General features: G+C 39.4%; 1 protein-coding gene and 1 pseudogene across 3 annotated transcripts in view; both read left to right on the top strand.

Moving 5' to 3' along the window:
• FREM2 (FRAS1 related extracellular matrix 2) overlaps nucleotides 1-22,458 on the top strand; it is a 337,043-nt gene that overhangs the window by 19,691 nt on the left and 294,894 nt on the right. The gene's annotated exons all lie outside the window — the stretch shown is intronic.
• Nucleotides 155-21,185, top strand: LOC307104216 (serine/threonine-protein phosphatase 2A 56 kDa regulatory subunit delta isoform-like; annotated as a pseudogene). Its single transcript has 2 exons — nucleotides 155-13,367; nucleotides 13,461-21,185. The product of its transcript is annotated as a serine/threonine-protein phosphatase 2A 56 kDa regulatory subunit delta isoform-like (transcript).

The raw sequence follows: 22,458 nt of genomic DNA, 5'->3' as shown, positions 1-22,458 counted from the left end.
GTATACTAAGTATTTGCTATATTATATTATATTTGCATTATTATATTATATTATATTATATTATATTATATTATAATATATTGTATTATATTCTCAATCTGATACAGTGCTACTCTGCAATTATTTTATTTTATTTTATTTTATTTTATTTTATTTTATTTCTTTATTGATTAAGGTATTACATGTGTCCTTATTCCCCCATTATCTGCAATAATTTTAGATAAATGTTCTAATTATGTTATTTTTGTTTTATGATTTATAAAGCACTAAAAAGAAATATCTGTATAAATAGGATTTCCATTTTCAGTTGTTCAGATTATTCTGTGTATGAGGCTGCCTGCTTGAGGTGACAAGAGGGTATTGGAATTTAGCCCAGCTCCACTTGCAAGCCATTTGCTTACCTGGGTGTCCCTAACAGGGTATGTCTACTCATGTACAAATTAGGACAAGTTCCCTTTTTCTAATTTGCACAAGGGTACTGTGTGGTTTAGTGCTGGTGAAAAATATGTTGCTTTCACCAAGGAATTGGTGCTAAATAAATGTGTTTAAATCTCACCAATCTCAGTATGTCTGATGACTTTCTTATTTGGGGGATTTTGTGACTTAGTCTAGATAAACTTTTCCTTGGTGACGACAGAAGGACACTGTAGAGAATAGGATATGATCTGTAATCGAAGTACCCTTTGCAATATTATTGTCATTTCTCCTTCAAAGCTTTGACTGCTGCTCAGACTTTTTTCAGTTCTCTTCCTAACCCTGTAGACGAGGAGAGAAAAAGGCTGCTTCCAGGTTGATTTAAAAGGGTGTTTCTGTTCTCACCTGCTCCTAAGAGAGCAATAGAATAGAACATCAGGAAGAATGTGTATTGTATGAATAGGACATAAGAAGTGAGGGAATATGTGTAAGAGAGAAGAGAGAGGGAGAAAAGAAATAATTCAGATTGATTCATCTGCTCCCATGTGATGTTTTTAAAATGGCATGCTATTATGTCATCTATCTAAAAAAGATTACATGCTTACTCTTCACATGTTTTGAAACAGTAAATAACATTTATTTAAAATATCTTTGGCCCTAACTGGTTTGGCTCAGTGGATAGAGCGTCTACCTGCAGACTGAAGGGTCCCAGGTTCGATTCCCAAGCGCATGTACCTTGGTTGCAGGCATGTCCCTAGTAGGGGCTGGGCAGGAGGCAGCTGAGTGATGTTTCTCTCTCACTGATGTTTCTAACTCTCTATCCCTTTCCCTTCCTCTCTGTAAAAAAAAAAAATCAATAAAATATATTAAAATATCTTTGGATGTAACATGATCACAACACTGAAAAATGAAATCTGCTGGGACTGTGCCAGTGAGGCTAAAAAGTGTTAACTTGGGTTCAACTAGTTTGTTTCTACCCCAAGTCAGATATTTAAGAAAGTTAATGCTTTGTTTTTATAGTAACCAAATCATATTTAAGTATTCTATTTGTTGATAAGTGAATCTTAGAATAAAATAAAATTTTAAAAAGGAAGCCAACTCATAAAAGAATAATCTATTCCTCAAATGAGAAATTCTAGTCAGTAAACTTTATAGTGAGATGCTAATATAATCTAAATTAATGTAGCTCATTAACATTTAAAGACTAAATTATTGGTTCAAGACACCATGTTTATTTTAAGTAATGACTGAGTAAACCTCAATAGTAAAATTATGATTTTCTTTAAAATTGCAAAAAAAAAAAAAACACTAAAACCCAAAAACCTGTTTGAAATTCAATGGCTATTATTCTAAGACGTAGCTTATACTTATTTATATATTTTGCTTCATTATATATTTTGCCCCTCATTATATATAGAGGCTGGAGCAAAAGCATGTTTACAGTAGTTCATATGGAAAATAATACAATTAATAAATAATAATATAAGAATAAACTCTGTTTCACATACAACTATAAACCTGCTTTTTTCTCATCCTGTATATATACATACTCTATAACTCTGTACTTTTTTCCCTCTTAGCTAGATGGAATGGTAGCAGTTACTTTAAAATTTGTGTCTATATTCAAATTTTTGGAAAAATTTTAAGTTAGGAATGATTAGCTGAACAGACTGGTTTTATGTTTGGATTTGTTGAAAATGTGGCTGAGCTCATAAAGATTGTTTTTATGGAAATAAGAACTAAATCATTTCAGGAGTTTTCATGTGTGAGAGAAAAATTCCAGAGATGGGTTTACCTTTATTCTCCCTACTGACATGGCATTACTTACATATTTGATATTTTTGACACTTCTCTAAGAAATGTATGTCTCAGGAACTATGGAAGGTACTTAAATGGATGAGTATTCTTGTTTTGGAGAGATTTAGATCTCAGAGAAGCCAGGTGACTTCTCCAAATGTGTTCATCTACCCAGGAAGTAACAGAGCTCTCTCAAGGGTACTTATTCTTCCCATCTAGGTAGTGATAGACTTTTGAACCAGTGGGTCTACTGAACTTAGTTGTAGTGATTTATGTTCATCTACTTTATATCATGATAGTAAGCATGCTTTATATCATATTCATAAACATGCTCATGAATTTTAGTATTTCATATCTGGGAAGCAAGTCAAGGTACCAGGGCATAAAATTAGGAACTTTCTATGCCAAATTTTCTTTCAATCAACTAAATATATCTCTTCAAGTCATCAAAATTAATTTTAGGATAATAACTAAACAAAGAAATTACTGGGACAAATATAATCATCAAATAACCTTAAAAATAAAATATAACTTAATTTTAGGAGTCAAGAATGAGACAAAAGATCGAGGAGAACAGACAGCTAAAAATATTTTGTTTCAGACTTAAGTATTCTATATAATAATCCTATATAATGAAAGGGTAATACGCAAATTGACCCTGGTGGCGGAACGAGCAGAATGACCGTTCGGCCGGTCACTATGAAGCACACTGACCGCCGCTCAGTCCCTTTCCCGGCCATCAGGCTCTAATTGCCTGATGGCAAACAGGGAACCCAGGATGGGTGGCAGAGGGGGGCGGGCCGGGGAAGATGGCCCTGATCGCAGGCCAGGCCTAGGGACGAATTTTGTATGCCAGGCCTCTAGTATTATCATAAGAACCCGCTAGCCACAGAATTCTTCTGTTATGATGTAAAAATGGATGAGGACCACCTATCACTAATGAAATGGTGCTTAGATCAGAGTTACTACTTTTTATTTTTGGAGGCAATGACCAAATGACAGGTCTAAAGAGTATGTTATTTGAAGAACAGATAATGTCAAGATTTTTACTTAGGGAGTTTAGATTTGATAAATGTTGGTTAATATAGCATATATACACACAAACACAAAGATTCTTATATCTTAGGGTTCTTCCAATTAGGCTATTTACTCTTATATTTGGTTTATTATTATTAACTAGAGGCCCGGTGCACGAAATTTGTGCACGGGGTGGGGGGGTGTGTCCCTCAGCCCAGCCTGCAGCCTCTCCAATCTGGGACCCCTCAAGGGATGTCTGACTGCCCATTTAGGCCCGATCACAACCCAGGACTGCTGGCTCCCAACCACTCGCCTGCCTGTCTGACTGATTGTCCTTAACTGCTTCTGCCTGCCAACCTGATCAGCCCCTAACCACTCCCCTGCCAGCCTGATTGATGCCTAACTGCTGCCCTGCCGGCCCGATCGCCCCTTACTGCCCTCCCATGCTGTCCTGGTCACCCCTAACTGCCCTCCCCTGCCAGCCTGGTTGCCCCTAACTGTCCTCCCCTGCAGACCTGGTTGCCCCTAACTGCCCTCCCCTGCTGGCCTGGTCCCCCCCCCCAACTGCCCACCCCTGCCAGCATGGTTGCCCCCAACTGCCCTTTCCTGCAGGCCTGGTTGCCCCTAACTGTCCTCCCCTGCAGACCTGGTCACCCCTAACTGCCCTCCCCTGCTGGCCTGGTCCCCCCCCCAACTGCCCACCCCTGCCAGCATGGTTGCCCCCAACTGCCCTTTCCTGCAGGCCTGGTTGCCCCTAACTGTCCTCCCCTGCAGACCTGGTCACCCCTAACTGCTCTCCCCTGCTGGCCTGGTCCCCCCCCAACTGCCCGCCCCTGCCAGCATGGTTGCCCCCAACTGCCCTTTCCTGCAGGCCTGGTTGCCCCTAACTGTCCTCCCCTGCAGGCCTGGTCCCTCCCAACTGCCCTCCCCTGCAGGACTGGTTGCCCCCAACTGCCCTCCCCTGCAGGCCTGGTCTTTCCCAACTGCCCTCCCCTTCTGGCCCAGTGACCCCTAACTGCCCTCCCCTGCCAGCCTGGTCCCCCCCAACTGCTCTCCCCTGCAGGCCTGGTCCCTCTCAACTGCCCTCCCCTGCTGGCCTGATCGCCCACATCTGCCCTCCCCTGCCGGCCATTTTGTGTTGGCCATCTTGTGTCCACATGGAGGCAGCCATCTTTGACCACATGGGGGCAGCCATCTTGTGTGTTGGAGTGATGGCCAATTTATTTATTACTCTTTTATTAGGTAGGATTAAATTTTGCTTACATAGCATCCCTGAGAGCTTGGTAAAAACAAATAAACAATAAAATAAAATATTCCTATTTGGGAGACTGAGTCACAGAAATAGGTAACTGACCTTCCTTAAATTGCATAACCAGGCAGCTAGTGGCCAATTAAAATCTCATATTTCTTTCCTCAAAAAATAACTTTAATGCTTACTCAGGATAGGTGTGGGGCAGGGAGCAGGAGGATGGTAATTTGAACTTTTTTGGGTTCTCCAGGCCTAGTTTTTAGGAAAGTTTAATAGATAAGCATGAAGTCAGGATAGGATTGGCTAAAGAAGAAAAAGTTCTGTGTCCTCTGGAGTGTAAATTTTTGCTTTAGAACACTTTAAAAGTCACTGTGTCCTAAAATTTGTAATATTCTTTCTTGGCATCATACTATATTATTTTTAAAGCTACACATAAAAATATTTATTCTTTCTAAAGTTCAAATAAACACAAATCAAATCAATCTTAAGGTACTATTTTTATACCTATTTAATCAATTAAATTACAAAAAACCCTTTTTTAAAAATCACTTCGTACACAGTCCAGTCAGGGTAGCTCAGTGGTTGAGCATCAACCAAGAGGTCACTGGTTCGATTCCTGGTCAGGGTACTGCCAGAGTTCTGGGCTCCATCCCCAGTAGGCCACATGCAGGAGGCAGCTGATCTATGTTTCTCTCTCATTGATGTTTCCATCTCTCTCTCTAAAAATCAGTAAAAAAACACATTTTTTAAAATATCCTTTAAAAAGTCACTTAATACAGGGATTATAATGAAACAGGTACACTGAATGCAGTCTGTAAAATTGTAAACTGAGAAAATGCTTCTGAAGGAAAATCTGTGAATATATAGTTGGAGTCATGAAGGCTCTAATATTCTATTCCACTTGAAACATAGCTCAACAGAAGGAAAATATTATAAACACATGTATGTCACCAAGTAAAAACAAAAAATCTAGAAATTAAATTCCCAATAAAAATAGAAAAAGCTTTTTAGTAATGGCATCAACATAACAAAATATGCAGCTCTTAAAATTTATAATTATAAAGTCTATCATAGAGTAATGTTAAAGTGATCTCTTAGTAATGAAATGTGTTTATTGGAAAATTAGTGTAGAATATGAAAATATTATATCAAAATATATTCAGGTATTCTGGGGCCTGTCAACATATGCAAACTCATAGTTACTATTTATAAGTCAAACTCAAGTCAGGAAATATGCTCCCATTATCTGTGGCTTCATTTAAGGAGCTTGTGAAAATGAGTGTATGTAGCAATTACCTATGGATTAGCTAAACCATCTTCTATTTTGTTTTTACCCTTTATGTCTTCATGATGTCTTCCTAAGGATAACTCATAATAATAACCACAGACATGAAAAATACATTCTCCTTTGATAATTGACTCTTTGAATTCTAATTTTAGATCTAGTACTCCAGAATTTTGTGGAAAGAAATAAAGCATGTATTCTTTTATTTCCTTTATAACCAAATATAGTATTTTTAGCTGATTTGCTCTCAGCATTAAACTCTGTAATTTTCCTACAGAGTATTCTAACATGAAAGTGCTTCTGTCTCTTTTTAGTTTTCTCTACAAGGAACTCTTCTAGCTCTTTATTATGACATGAAAGCCAGTCTCACATAATTATTCCAGATATGTCCCACCCTCAACCCTAATGACTGTTAATCACTCTTCAACACCAGGCCCAAATGTCATTTCCCCTCCAAAGTTAGTCACACCCTTTTTTGCGTGCTTCTATTCCTACTTTTATTTACAACCCAAATGGTTGCATTCTTATTATGTGGGAATGTGAAGACCTTCGTTAGTAGAGAAGGACCAAAAAGGTTTCATTGATCCTTGTATCGTAGAACTTAAAGCAGGGTTGAACACATGGTAAATATTTAACAAATATTAAAATGAATGTATAAATAAATGGGGAAAAGAAGCTCTTTTAAAATATAAGGATCAATTAAATAGTATTCTAACAAATGCTATACATAATTCCCATTGTACCTTTTTCATTCCTTTAGAACAATCTGTTATCCTAGCATTAATTTAAATCCCTGTGGCACAAAGAAAGATTTTTAGTAAAGCTTTTACATTTTGCTGTTAATCCTCACCCGGGATATTTTTTTCCATAGATTTTTAGGGAGAGTGTAAAGGAGGGGAAGAGAGCAAGAGAAACATTGATGTGAGAGAGGCACATTGATTGGTTGCCTCCCTTATGTGCCCCAACTGGGGCCTGGGATAAAGCCTGCAACTGAAGTATGTACCCTTGACCGGAATCCAACCTGTGGCCCTTCAGTCTGCGGGCCGATGCTCTAACCATAGAGCCAAACCAGCCAGGGCAAGCTTCCACATTTTTAAATTTTCTTATTGTTATTATTTTTCAATCTTTATTGCTGAAGGTATTACATAGGTCCTCCTTCCCCCCCCCCCCCCCATTAATCTCTTCTAGACTGCTCTAGTCCCCTTCTCCCCCAGGCCCTCACCATCCCATTCATTGTGTCCACAGATTATGCATATATGTATACAAGTTCGTGGATTGATCCCTTCCCATCCACCCTCCCTATTCCATTTTTTAAACACATGAAATTGAACACTGTGAAAATTTCTTTGAAACTTTTGGTAAAATACACTTAAGGTTGAATAGATTCACAGTAACTGTAAATCCAAAGCTGATGTTATTGTGAAAAATTCATTTCAGAAGAAAAATGTTGTCAGTTTATTATACAAACACTAGAGGCCTGGTGCATGAAATTCATGCACGGGAGGGGGGTGTCCCTCACCCCGACCTGTACCCTCTTGCAATCCAGGACCTCTGGCTCCTAACAGCTCACTTGCCTGCCTGCCCGATCCCCCTAACTGCCCTGCTCTGCCTGCCTGATTCCCCTAACTGCCCTGCCCTGCCAGCCTGATCCCCATAATTGCCCTCCCCTGCTGGCCTGATCCCCCTAACTGCCCTCTCCTGCCAACCTGGCCGCCCCTATTAATTTTTTTTTAAAAAATCTTATTCCCTTCACACACAATTGTATTTGTCTTCCTTATTGGCTTTTCCCTGTCACACAATTTTTCTCTATCCTTTTGTAACACTTTTTCCTACTGACTCATCATTTATAAACTTTTCTTTCCTCCTTATTTCCTACTCTGTTCCATCATCCTTCTTCCCATCTTTCTCCTCCCCTCCTTCCCTCCCCACATTCCTTCTTTCCTTTACCCTCTTCTTTCCTCCCCTTTTCCTTCCTTCCCACCTTATTTTTTTCTTCACTTCCTCCCTCAGACCTACTTAGCTCCCTCCCCCATTTCTTCCTTCTTCCCATTCTCCTTTTAAGCTCTACCAGCTCCCCTGTAAAACTTTTCTTCCCTCCCTCTTTCTCTCTCCACATTCTTCTCTACTTATTTCCACTGTTTTAATATCTATCTACTTGCCTGTTTATTCACTATCATTTATCTTTTTTTCTTTTCTAACTCCTACTTTTAGAATCTGTCCCCAGTACACAACTATACTTGATTTTCATTATAGCTCCTACAGTTCACTCACACATTCTCTTTCCTTCTTTAACTCTGCTCTCTACCGACTCCTTTATAAAGTTCTTCCCTCCCTCCCTCCCTTCTTAAAGCTTCCATTGGGGGGGGGGCGTTAACCCCCAGCCCAGGGCTCAGCCCCAGCCAGGTGTTCGCCGCCCCCCCCCCTTTCCCAGCCTCCCCGCCACTTTCCTGCTCCCATTCCCTGCCTGGGATGACTGGCCGAGCGAGTGTGGCCAAGGCCCATGCGGCCTGGGTGCTGCTGCCGCGAAGCAGGAACGCCTCTGCCCAGAAGGCCTCGGATCGTCCTCCACTCTGTTCTGGACCTGTGGGTGCCTCCCAGCCAATGGCTGCACTGCCCTCCTCCACACCGCCTGCACCCTGCCCCTCGCTGGGCGCACTTGCTCTGCCCCCCACGGTCGCCACCCCCTTCTGTGTGCAATTTCCTTCCCCTCCTATTGTATCCTATCCTACCCCAGGCCTTGCAGCTGCCTGAGCAGAGGGTGGGGACACAGCCTGCTGATCCGGTCATGACCCGTGATGCCATAACGGACAAATTTGCATATTCCTCTATTGTTAGATTAGATTTATACTATTTAAAAAGGAAGTAAACATTTTCTATGCATCTCTGAAATCTTAAGTATTTTTAATTAACCCATATTTTTGCCTCATGTGATGTGAGACAACATTATGAAGGGTAGAGAGTAGAAAGCTATATTAGCATAAAGTATCCTCAGTCCTTATTAAAAAGTCATTATGTAAGTTTTTATTACTTTCTTGTTCCTTTGCTTGTTTTTAGTCTCAAGGCATCACCATTATATTCCATATATTTATTTTTAGGCATAAGAAATAATTAGTATATGTGACCATCTGGCTTCATATAGTGAGTAGAAAGAGCCCTATGAAAATTGGTTTGCTGCTTTCTTGTTTGAATTCTTATATGGCATGGGCATGCAATTGAAGAGAGTTCTGTTCTCAGGTCTTGGCACTGAAACTGGGGTGTCAGACATTATATCTGTGTTGGCCATTATAACTAATCTGTTTCATAGCCAGATACTTCCTGCTGCTGCTGTCTTTGCTTATGCCTTTTGGTGACCAATTTTCCACCCACCAAGATCCTTAATTTATATGCTTTTGAAATATATAAAAAGCAACTTGACATAGTTGAAGAAGCTGCAAACTGATTTCTGTAAATGAAATGTCTGCTAAAGTCAAGGCTTTCAGATTTTATTCTATATTTGACAACTGAATATCCAGATACAAAGAGACTGGAAGTTCTTCATTCTAGTTAGAAGAAGCACAAGTTTTTGCTTAAAGGTGACCAGTAACTTTAGGGTTTTCAGAAAAGTCATTATTGACAATTAGCCTTAATTTAAAGTAAGGGTCAGAAAATATAAGGGCCATAGTCAGAAAAAAAGGCCTGAATAAGATCACACAGACATATTCAGCTTAGAGAAAAAAAGCAAATGTTCTTGGCAATAAAATTAATTGCTGGTAACATGAGAACCAAAGGAAAGATAATGCCTTAGGGAGTTATAATAAGACTGTGAAGTAATGTCAGGCACTGATACAAATATTTTTACTCTGTAAGAGAGCATAAGATCTATTACAATAAAGACCCTGGAATGTAGTGTTGGCTATTATGGCAAAGTATTTATAAACCTTTCTTTTTCCATTGAGCAAAACTGTGTAGGTTATCAAGGATTTTCTATATCAGACTTCTGCTTTTAAAAGTATCACTCTATAACAGTGATGGGCAACCTTTTCAGCTTGGTGTGTCAGACTTCACCAAAAAACTGAGCATAACTCGGGTAGTGTGTCACTTTGAGGAAAAAACTAACTCCAAGACTCTAGTCGCAAATGTTTCATCCATAGGAGCAGCAAATGCTTCATCCTCGGCATGCGGCCACGTGTCATCAGAAATGGCTACGCATGTCAGTGCTGACACGCGTGTTATAGGTTCGCCATCACTGCTCTATAAGGTACCTGTAATGTCCATTAAAGAAGATATACCTTTTAAATAGAAAAGTATAAACTAAAGATTATTATTTATTATTCTTTTGGTTCATTTCAAAATCCTATATAATCTACACTAATTAAAGAGAAAGATGCAAATTGACTGTACCTTCGTGACGCCCACCAGCCAATCAGGAGTGAGTATGCAAATGAACCCAACAAATATGGCGGATTAATTTGCATACGCAGGCGCTGAACAGCCAGGGGCAGGATGCTTGCATCATCGCCATGGCGATGACACAGGCGTTCCACACTGCCCTCTGGGCTGCGTGGGAAGCGGAAAGACGGCTTCGGGCCAGAGCAAAGGCAGAAAGGCGGCTCCAGCCAGAGCGAAGGCTGTGCCGGCAGCCAGGGGAAGGAAGACCCATTCTCTCAGGAATCTTTGTACATCGGGCCTCTAGTATAGATATACTATTTTTATTGGCTTTGGTTTAGAAGAAACTTTTCTTGCGAGATCTTTCAGTGACTATGAATTCTTTTTTTTTTCTTGTTTATTTAAATTATTATAGTTATATCTTTTTTTATTGTTCAAAGTATTACATATGTCTCCTTTTCCCCCCGATTGACACCCCTCTCCCACCCCCGAGGGCAAGCCCCCACTGCCCCAGTGTTTGTGTCCATTGGTTATGCTAATATGCATGCATACAAGTACTTTGGTTGATCCTAACCTCCGCCCCCGCTCCTGCCTTCTCTCTGAGGTTGAATGGTCTGTTCAGTGCTACCTTGTCTCTGGATATAATTTAGTTCATCACTTTATGTTGATCATTATATCCCACATATGAGGGAGATCAGGTGATATTTATCTTTCTTTGACTGGCTTATTTTGCTTAGCATAATGCTCTCCATTTCCATCCATGCTGTTGTGAATGGTAAAAGTTCCTCCTTTTTTATAACAGAATAGTATTCCATTGTGTAGATGTACCACAGTTTTTTAATCCACTCATCTGCTGATGGGCACTTAGGCTGTTTCCAAATCTTAGCTATTGTAAATTGTGCTGCTATGAACATAGGGGTGCATATGTTCTTTGTGATTGGTGTTTCTGACTTCTTGGGATATATTCCTAGAGGTGGGATTACTGGGTCAAATGGGAGTTCCATTTTTAACTTTTTGAGGAAACTCCATACTGTTTTCCACAGTGGCTGCACCAGTCTGCATTCCTACCAGCAGTGCACGACGGTTCCTTTTTCTCGACATCCTCGCCAGCACTTGTCATTTGTTGATTTGTTGATGATAGCCATTCTGTCAGTTGTGAGATGGTACCTCATTGTTGTTTTGATTTGCATCTCTCAGATGATTAGAGACTTTGAGCATGTTTTCATATGTCTCTGGGTCTTCTGAATGTCCTCTTTCAAAAAGTGTCTATTTAGATCCTTTGACCATTTTTTGATTGGATTGTTTATCTTCCTTTTGTTAAGTTGTATGAGTTCTCTGTAAATTTTGGAGATTAAACCCTTATCGGAAATATCATTGGCAAATATGTTCTCCCATGCAGTGGGCTTTCTGGTTGTTTTGTTGATGGTTTCTTTTGCTGTGCAGAAGCTTTTTATTTTGATGTAGTCCCATTTTTTTATTTTCTCCTTAGTCTCCATTGCCCTATGAGCTGTGTCTGTAAAGATAAGTGCTATGACATATGTCTACTATTTTGCTGCCTATGGAGTCTTCTAAGATATTTATGGTTTCCCATCTTACAAATATTCAAGTCCTTAAGCCATTTTGAGTTTGTTTTTGTGTGTGGTGTATGTTGGTGATCTAGTTTCATTTTTATTTTTTTTTTTGCATGTATCTGTCCAAATTTCCCAGCACCATTTGTTAAAGTGACTGTTTTGACTCCATTGTATGCTCTTGCCTCCTTTGTCAAATATTAATTGAGAATAATGGATTGGGTCTATTTCTAGGTTCTCTATTCTGTTCCATTGATCTATATGTCTGTTCTTGTGCCAGTACCAGGCAGTTTTGAGAACTGTGGCTTGGTAATATGGCTTGATATCTGGTAATGTGATCCCTCCAACTTTGTTCTTCTTTCTCAGGATTGCTGTGGCTAATCGGGTTCTTTATTTTATTCCAGATGAATTTTTGAAGAGTTTTTTCTATATCTGTGAAATATGCCATTGGTATTTTAATGGGGATTGTATTGAATCTGTAGATTGCTTTTGGTAGCATGGACATTTTAATGATGTTGATTCTACCAATCCATGAACATGGTATGTTCTTCCATTTGTTTATGTCTTCCTCTATCTCTTTTTTCAATGTCCTGAAGTTTTCTGAGGACAAGTCTTTTACATCCTTAGTTATTTCCTAGGTATCTTAATTTTTTTGGTGCAATGGTAAATGGGATTGTTTTTTTTTTTTTTTTCGTTTCTCTTTCTGTGAGTTCAGTATTGGTGTATAAAAAGGCCATAGATTTCTGTGTGTTAATATTGTACCCTGCCACATTGTACCACACATGGCTAGCACTTCCAGTACTATATAGAACAGGAGTGGTGAGAGTGGGTATCCCTGTCTTGTTCCTCTTCTTCAGGGAAATGAGTTTACTTTTTGCCCATTGAGTATGATGTTGGCTGTAGGTTTGTCATATAAGACTTTTATTATGTTGAGGTATGATACCTCTATTCCTACTTTGCTGAGAGTTTTTATCAGGAAAGGGTGCTGGATATTGTCAAATGCCTTTTCTGCATCGATTGGTATGATTATGTGATTTTTGTCTCTCAGTTTGTTTATGTGATGTATCACATTTATTGATTTGAGCATATTATACCAACCTTGCATCCCCGGAATAAATCCAACTTGGTCATGGTGTAAGGTCTTTCTAATGTAATGCTGAATCTGATTTGCTAGAATTTTGTTGAGTCTTTTAGCATCTATGTTCATTAAGGATATTGGCCTGTAGTTCTCTTTTTTGTGTTGTCTTTATCTGGTTTTGTTATTAGGGTGATGCTGGCTTCATAGAAAGAGCTTGGAATTGTGCCTTCCTCTTGAATTTTTTGGAATAGTTTGAGGAGGATATGTTTTAGTTCTTCTTTGAATGCTTGTAGAACTCCCCTGTAAAGCTGACCGGATCAGGGCTTTTGTTTGCTGGAAGATTTTTGATCGCTGCTTCAACTTCTTCTGTTCTTAATTTCATATAATAAAAATGTAAAATCATGGCAGGCCAAGTGCAGCTGAGCAAAGCTGGATCCAGAGCGGGCCTGCAGGAGCCAGGCCTGCCCAAATGGACTGAGTTGCCATATAAACTGAGGAAGGAAAAGGCCACCCCTCTTGCCAAAGGCACTACCAAGCCCAGCAGCTCAGGCAAGGATAGTGGAGGCAAGAGCTCTGAGGAGACAAGGAAACTGAGGCACTGAGAGACTGTTATAACTTTCAGTTAATTAACAACAGTGTCAGGAGTCAAACCCAAGCAATCAGGCTCAAGTCTACTGGTCATGGCAGGAAAGGCCCAGCCACAGTTGCAGCCCCAGCCTCTGCCCCAGCCTTAGCCACTGTCATCCAACAAGCATCCCAGCAACAGCAAGCCACACATCATGCAGCTCAGCAAAATCAGGGGACCCCAGATTGTCAAGAAGAAGCTACAGCAAAGCTCTTCCGGCTTCAATTTCAGCAACAGTCAGTAGTTGCAAAAGTTTACTGCCCTGGAAGATTCACCAAACCATGAGTAGAAAGAGCTATTTATCCAGAAGCTATGTCACATCCTCTCTGACTGTGTGTTAGACACACTCAGTGATCTCAAAATCAAGGAAGTGAAGTGGGCAGGACTCAAGGAAATGATGGCGTATATTACTCATTGCCGCGATATTACGATATTATCATTGTCACTGAGGCCCTTTACCCTGAGGCTGTCACCATCTTTTCAGCAAACCTCTTCCGGAGACTGCACCTTCATCACATCCCACTGGGCCTAAGTTGGACCCAGAGGAAAATGAATCCACTCTGGAAGCCACCTGGCCACATCTCCAGCTCAAATACAAGTTTTTTCCTGTGTTTCATTGAGTCTGCTGATTACCATTGAAACAACCAAGATGTACATTGACCAGAAATTTGTTTTTGCTCTGTTTGACAATGAGAATCCTTGAGAACAGACTTTCTGAAGACCATCTTGCATCAAATCTATGGCAAGTTTTGGGGTCTTTGGGCTTATATCCCTAGGCATATCAACCACATATTTTATAGGTTCATTTAACAGACTGAGCATCACAATGGGATTGCCAAGCTCCTGGAGATCCTGGGCATCATCATCAGTGGCTTACCTTGTCCCCTTAAGGAAGAGCACAAGATGTTCCTTATCTGTGTCCTGCTTTCCCTTCACAAGGTCAAGTCCCTGAGTGTCTACCACTCTCAGCTAGAATACTGTGTGGTACAATTTCTGGACAAGGACAGCAGTCTCATTGAGCCAGTGATTGTGGAACTTCTCAAGTTCTGGCCAAAGACCCACAGCCCCAAGGAGGTGATGTTCCTGAATGAGCTAGAAGAGATTCTGGATCACCTAAACTCTCAGAGTTCAGCAAAGTGATAGAACCACTCTTCTGCCAGCTTGCCAAGTATGTCTGCAGCCACATTTCCAGGTGGCAGAGTATGCTCTCTATTACTGGAACAATGAGTACATCATGAACCTGATAAGTGACAGTGCTGCCAGAGTCCTTCCCATCATGTTCCTTGTACTCTATAGGAACTCCAAGATGAGTCCATGGATGAGTCCATGGAACAAGACCATCCATGTAGTAATCTACAATGTCCTGAATCTGTTTATGGAGATGAATCATAAGCTGTTTGGAGACTGCATGGAACAATACAAGACATGAAAACAGAAGGGCCAGTTCCCAATGAAAAGCTCGATATATAACAAAAAATCGAGGAGCTGGCTTAATCCCCAGTATCCCATGTTCCAAGCTCTATCACCACTTCCTCCTATGTATTTGATGGAGACAGAGACCCCACAGCAGAGGACATCCAGCTTCTGATGGGGACAGTGGACACAAAGGCCCTGAAGATGCTAAAGGACATCAAGAAGGAGAAAGTGGAGGAAGTGGCTGCTTTGGAGGAAGTCAGAGCTCCCCCAGGACATATATGCCATTAAGGCACTAGAGGCTCACAGTAGGAAGAAAAGTTAACTGCCAGCCATAGGCTCTCTGATGCCCTCACCTTCCCTCCACAAGGCCACAGTCCATTCAGATCTGGAAAGATGCCCTAGTCCTCCACCCTCTTCTCCCCACGGGATTACTTGGGACAAGGTAGTCCCTCTCTAGCTACTCTAGGGAGGATGATGCAGCATTTGAAGCAGGAACAGAGTGGTTCCTCTTCTCCCCTAAATGTGTTCATGCCTCCCTGTGGCTAGTACAGACAGGCTGAGCACTAGATGCTTAGTGCTCAGACAACTGAGGATGCCTGTCCCCCTCCTGCTCCTAACCCCATGGTTATCTAAAGCTCCTCTGAGAAATACACACAGAAATACATATATTCCTCTCCTCTTCCCTTCATTCTCATTTGAACTCCAGGGGTCTCCTTCCCTTCTTCTCCTGCAGAGACACAGGGAGCAGCAGGAGATTATTCTCACTAAAGTTATGTTGAGCCCCATTGGCCCCTGAAGTCAGTAGCTGGAGAGGAGCCAAACCCCAACAGCACAAGGAGGCCCCCAGCAGGGTGGGAGGTCAAAAGGACAATTGCATAGGCTATGGACAGCAGGTAATAAAGGGCCCAGATGTGGCAAGTAAAGGGGATGAACAAGCACCTTACCTTGTGCCCCCTCTTTGGTGAGCAGCAGCCATTGGATCACAGACAAGGAAGGGACCACCTAGGACTGACTGCTTTCCTGTGCTGTTGGTTCCCAAAGCTAGGAGGAAGGAAGCAGGGAGCAGTGATCTAAGCATGGTTCCTCCCAACACCCATTCATTTGCTTGTTTGTGCTAATGTTGGGCAGGCCCTCACTTATCCCTTTCAAGCACCATGGAGGGCCAAGGGGCTTAGGAGGGCCTCACCCAAATTTCAGGGGCACAAGCAGTGCAGCTTTTATCTGTGTACCTAGGGTGCTTTATTTTCCAGAATGATACATACTATGGTGTGTTGGGCTTGGATCAATGTCCCCATATGTACAAAACTGAATAACGTGGGTCTCTGAGAAAAAAAAAATTAAATACTATTTTCATGTGATTTTATAGGGAAACTGTCTGCTTTTAAAAATCTTGTACCTGTAATGTTTTTATAAATAATAATTGAATAAGATAAGGATTTTTATTTAACAGTTATAACAAACTTTCTACCTGATTAGTATTAAAAACATGTGTCTTTTGTAATATAACAGTGAGGCCAAAGGAACAGATTGCAACAAGGAAAAATAAAATTTATTGAAGTTTAACATTGTAATAAAGTTAACTTTGAATGAGTGAGCAGCACACAAATATAATGTTTTATTCTTGCTTCACAAATGTAGATTAATTTCAGAACGTACATTTACTAGGAGCAAAAAATGTTTGTGTAAATGAGAAAGAAAAGTTTTTCTTAACATCCTGATTTAGAGAAGTTAGTGTAAATTTACTAAGATGATTAATTTATTAATGTTTCTGCCCTTAGGGATAAAAAAGTGGATTGTTAAGTAACTGAATATAAATAATTTTTCACTATGGGAATAACTATCCAGTTAAAAAAACAATACAATGTACCTTCAGGTGGTTTATATTTAGAATTCTTACATTGCTATAGTTAGAAGATTCAAGAACAAATCCTTCAGTTATTGTTAACCTTTTGCACTCGGATGTCGAGTGTGACTCGACACGGTTAGCATCGGTAGCAGCTCGAGAAAAAAGCAAGCGAGTGCAAAGGGTTAAGTACCATTTAACATGAGATTCACTTTTACAAAGGGTATTAGTATTCTTGATACTAAGAAATTAAAAGAAAGAGATTCAGGTAAAGTAATTATATAGCTATGTTTGGTTTTCAATTTAGAACTATTTTTTATTTTTCATCTTAATTAGGTACTAAGATTGGAAAATAGCACCCTTCATGGTATCTTTTGAAGGAAGCCAGAACACAATTTTTGTCTTTTTGTTTCAAGAGAAGCCTGACTACATTCTTCCAGACTGAGAGAGTAGAAGTGCCTACTCTCGATTTCTTTGCTGGTTTCCTCAGTGCAGAACGTTTTTTTTTTTTAATTTTTTAAATGTTTTTATTGATTTTAGAGAGAGAGAGAGGAAGGGAAAGGGAAAGAGAATCATTGATCAGCTGCCTCCTGCATGACCCCCAGTGGTGATCCAGCCTGCAATACAGACATGTACCCTGATCAGAAATAGAACTGGCTTCCTCTTGGAAGCCACACAAGCTGGGCCAGAAACTGTTAATCATATAATTTTGGTAATGCCCTGCCTGCTACCTTTAATTCCAGTTATATAGCTGTTAGAAGTATGAACTGAGAACACTGAAACTAGTGGTTAAGTATAGCTCAAGAGAGCCACTTTGAAAATTGAAAAGAAAGTGGTAAGACTGGTTAGTAGATCAGAAATACATGAGTCAGAAAAGAAACATTTTATGTTCCCATAATTCTTCCCTTGCTTTACTTTATATTATTCAGAAATTGCCCAAAAGTAAATGCACTGCAGCATTGCTGTAGAATCAAGAAAGGTAGGCTACATTTAACCATTTAAGAAACTGTTATTAACCATTTAAGAAAAAGTTATTCTTGATACCTAAACCTCAAGGGTCATTTTGTTTCACCATGCATGTCCATCATTTACTAAATCCAGTTAATTTTACCTGTTTACTTAATTTCTATGGAATCTGATTCCTTCACTAACTCCATGGTTATTGATCTCATTAGAAACATACTGAGGCTTATCTTAAATGGTTTAATAGATATAAACTGCTTAAAATAATGATGGGCACAGAATAAGTACTATATCAGTGTTGTTCATTTTCCCACTCTAATATAATATGAGAAGCAGAATTCTTATCTCTGTTTTTCACTGATGTATCTTCAATGCTTGGCACATATAGATGCTCAATAAATGTTTGAGTGAATGAATAATTTTTTTTCTAATATGATTCTCCTAATTAAGAATAGTTACCTAAAAGTACAAACGTGACTTTATAAATTATCTTTCTGAAAAAGAAAATTATGCTCCCTTTTGTTAATTTGCCACAGTTAATTTTTCTAAGTGCAAATCTGATGCCATTTTTACTTTTCATCACTTAAGGCTCTCTTGTTAGGTACAGGGTAGAATTCAGACTCTTGTTGATGTACAAACTGGCCAAGTCTGATCTATCCACTCACATAGCACATGCCTCAGTCTTCCTGCACATGCCATGCTATTTCATGCACCTCCTCCTTATTTTTTCTTTCTGAAGACCCTTTTCATTGTTTTTGCATAAGAATCAATCCAGATAGCACATTATCTTCTTGACTTTTTCTACTTTTGTTCAAGGTCAGACGTCACCTCTGTGTTACCATTACTACTCATAATTGTATCCATGGATGATATTCAAAATATTTATATATTCATATATTGATTTATATAATAATTGAAATTCTCAATTACAAATTATATACATATATATGGATATATATATGTACATGTATATGTATAATTGCTTACCAAGTTATATAAGTGGCAGCACAAATATTAATATACTAGAGGCCCGGTGCATGAAATTCATGCACGGGGGGTGGGGTCCCCTCAGCCCAGCCTGCACCCTCTCCAATTCGGGACCCCTTGGGGGATGTCCGACTGCCGGTTTAGGCACGATCCCAGGGATCAGGCCTAAACCGGCAGCCAGACATCCCTCTCACAATCCTCGACTGCTGGCTCCTAATTGCTCTCCTGCCTGCCTGCCTAGTCACCCCTTACTGACCCCCCTGCCAGCCTGATCACCTCTCACTGCCTCTGCGTGCCAGCCTGATCACCCCTAACTGCCCCCCCCGCCTGCCTGGTCACCCCTTACTGCCCCCATGCTGGCCTGGTCACCCCTAACTGCCCCCCCATGCTGGCCTGGTCACCCCCAACTGCCCGCCCTCTGCTGGCCTGATCACCCCCAACTGCCCTACCCTGCTGGCCTGATTGCCCGCAACTGTCCTCCCCTGCCAGCCATCTTGTGGCAGCCATCTTGTGTCCACATGGAGCGGCCATCTTGTGTGTTAGAATGACAGTCAATTTGCATATTACCTCTTTATTATATAGGATAACTTCAAAAGTCAAGAAAGGAATCTAAAGGAAAGTAAAATAGTCTTACCAGGTAAAAATAAATGGAAGCTTGTGTTTACTTTTAGATAGTTTTCAAACACACATAGGTATATAAGAACATATAATTTCCAAATATTCTTTGCACAGACTTTTATAGTGATATCAAAATTTTGCCTTGCTTATTATAAAAGAGAGTTTCTTTTAGGTGTTTATGCATGGTGTTTTTTTTTGGTTTTGAGATTTAGCTTTTAGATATTTCAGCATTTGTAGATGCTGCCATTTCTTTAACTTTGTTAATATAGTAAGCATGCTGAATCTTACTGCTTTATGTTCTAGATACCATTGAGAATGGGATTTTATATGCTTACCTTAACAGACTCACTTCACTCCCCCCCTTTTTTTTTGCATCATGTTGAGAAAACTGAGACAACCACCAATCTCTTTCCCTTCACATTCCATCTCCACCTCAAGTATATATATGGTAAAAGTCAGCATTCATAAGAATAAAGTTTAATAAACAACACTTGATATCTATTTCATTTAATTTGGGAGAAAGATACACTGTAAGAGATAAAGTGGGTTAGCAAAGCATTTTTTATGTTATATTGATTTTTTTTTTTTTTAGAGAGAGAGGAAGGGAGAGGGAGAGAGAGAAACATTAATCAGTTGCCTCCTGCATGCACCTCTACAGGAGGATTGAGCCCATAACCTGGTTATGTGCCCTGATTGAGAATAGAACCAGCAACCCTTCAGTGCATGGGACGATGCTCAACCAACTGAGCCACACTGGCCAGAGCAATAAAACTATTTTTATATTGGAGCTTTTTCTATGTGATGTTGCTAAATGATATAATAAACTGAAAGTCTCTAGAAACAAATCAGTTATTTTAAAGATGTTCATCTTTATAAGTCCCTGTTTCACCTGCTTCATTGAATAGTCACTTTGTGGATAGATGTAGAGAATGTGGTGAAGACCATGTATTGTGGAGTCTTTAGAATTACTGATACATAAAGCATTTAATTTTGAGATTTCAGAGACAGGATTGTCTTTTTAAATTAATTTATTGGGATAATTTGGTTAATAAAATTGAATAATTTTCAGGTGTGCAACATTATAATTTGACATCTGTACTCTATAGTGTAATGCCCACCCAAAATCTAGTATCCTTCCATTACCATATATTTGACTCCCTTTACATATTTTACCCTTCCCTCATTTCCTTCCACTCTGGTAACCATCATTTGATTGTCTGCATCTATGAGTTTATTTTGTTAGATTCCTAAAGTTTTAATGTGTTGATCAAATCACTTATTCATTATTTATGTACAGATAGCTTTAAAAAGTCTTATTACTTATTAAATTAAAAATTATTTTAGAATTTTAAAACCTTTTTTCTATTGAAAAAAATAATGAAATTAGTTTATGTAATTATAAAACATGGATTAAAAAGAACATTCTATACTTTATTATGTTCATAAATATTGAGAGTGACCACAAACAGTTTTAAATACAATAGTGTATCTTGTAGATATCTGAGACTTAGAGTTAAGGAATTAGATGTAAACAGACCAGTCAGGGAGAATATCTATATATATAAAAGCCTAAGTGACCAGTCGACCAGCCAACCAGCCAGTAGCTATGGCACACACTGACCACCAGGAGGCAGACGCTCAGTGCAGGAGTGGAATGGATTTATGCACCGGTGGGGTCCCTCAGCCTGGCCTGCGGGGATTGGGCCGAAACCAGCTCTCTGACATCCCCCGAGGGGGTCCTGGATTGCAAGAGGGTGCAGGCCAGGCCAAGGGACCTCACCAGTGCACAAATCCATGCACTGGGCCTCTAGTGATGTACATATAATACAGGTTGTGGTTAAGGGATTTTCTGTAATACTCTGTAAAACATACTTCTGCCTTGTTATATATTTATTTCATCCCAGGTGATTGTATTACTTGACCTATGCCTTTTTGTTGTTTTGTTATTCTTTTAAAATAAAACCAGCATTTTATTTTATTTTTAAATTAAATTTATTGGGGTGACATTGCTCAACATGATTATATAGGTTTCAGGTGTATGTGTCTATGTTACAAGATCTGTATATTGCACCATGTGCCCACTACCCAAAGTCAAATCTTCTCCTGTCATTATTTAGGGCATCCTTCAATTATAGTTGACATACAATATTATATTAGTTTCAAGTGTACAACCCAGTGATTAGACATTATAAAATTTATTAAGTGATCATCCCAAAAAAATCTCATACCCATATGACACCATACATAGTTTTTATAATGTTATTGACTATATTTCCTATGCTGTACTTTATGCCCCCATTACTACATTATAACTACTAGTTTGTACTTCTAAATCCCTTCATCTTCTTCACCCATCCTCCCACTCCCTCTCCCATCTGTCAACCATCAAAATGTTCTCTGCATCTATAAGTTGTTTCTGTTCTGCTTGTTCATTTATTTTTAGTTTCAATTGTTAATAGATATATGTTTATTGGCATTTTATTGTTCATATTTTTCATCTTTTGTTGTTGTTGTTCTTCTTCTTCTTAAAGAAGGCCCTTTAACATTTCATGTAATACTGGCTTGGTTGTGATAAACTTCTTTAGCTGTTTCTTGTCATGGATGCTGTTTATCTGAACTTCAATTCTAAATTATAGCTTTGCAGGATAGAATAATCTTTGTTATAGGTTTCATAACTTTGAATAGTTCTTGCCACTTTCTTCTGGCCTGCAAAGTTTCTGTTGAGAAATCAGTTGACAGTCTTGTTGGAGCTACCTTATACATAACTAAGTGCTTTTCTCTTCCTATTTTAAGATTCTCTCTTTTCACTATGATATGTCTTGGTGTGGGCCTCTTTGGGGTTCATCTTGTTGGGACACTATGCTTCCTGAGCTTATATGTCTATTTCTTTCACCAGATAAGGGAAGTTTTCTGTCATTTTTTTCAAATATGTTTTCAATTTTTTTCTTCCTCTCTTCTCTTCCCTGAACCCCCATGATGCAAATGTTGGGACACTTGAAGTTGTCACAGAGGTTCCATATACTATCTTCATATTTTTTAATTCCTTTTTTTTTTGTTGTTGTTCTGATAGGGTGTTTTTTGCTTCCTTATATTCCAAGTGGTTGATTTGATTCTTAGTGTGCTCTACTCTACTATTGATTCCCTATAAATTCTTCATTTCATTTAGTGTATCTTTTATTTCTGACTTGTCCTTTTTTATATCGTTGATGTTCTAAGTTCCTTGAAGTTCTCAC

Source organism: Cnephaeus nilssonii, assembly GCF_951640355.1.
Source record: "Cnephaeus nilssonii genome assembly, chromosome: 8".
Classification (NCBI taxonomy): domain Eukaryota; kingdom Metazoa; phylum Chordata; class Mammalia; order Chiroptera; family Vespertilionidae; genus Cnephaeus; species Cnephaeus nilssonii.
The sequence above is the reverse complement of the archived record's forward strand: the minus strand, read 5'-3'. Positions and strand labels throughout refer to the sequence as shown.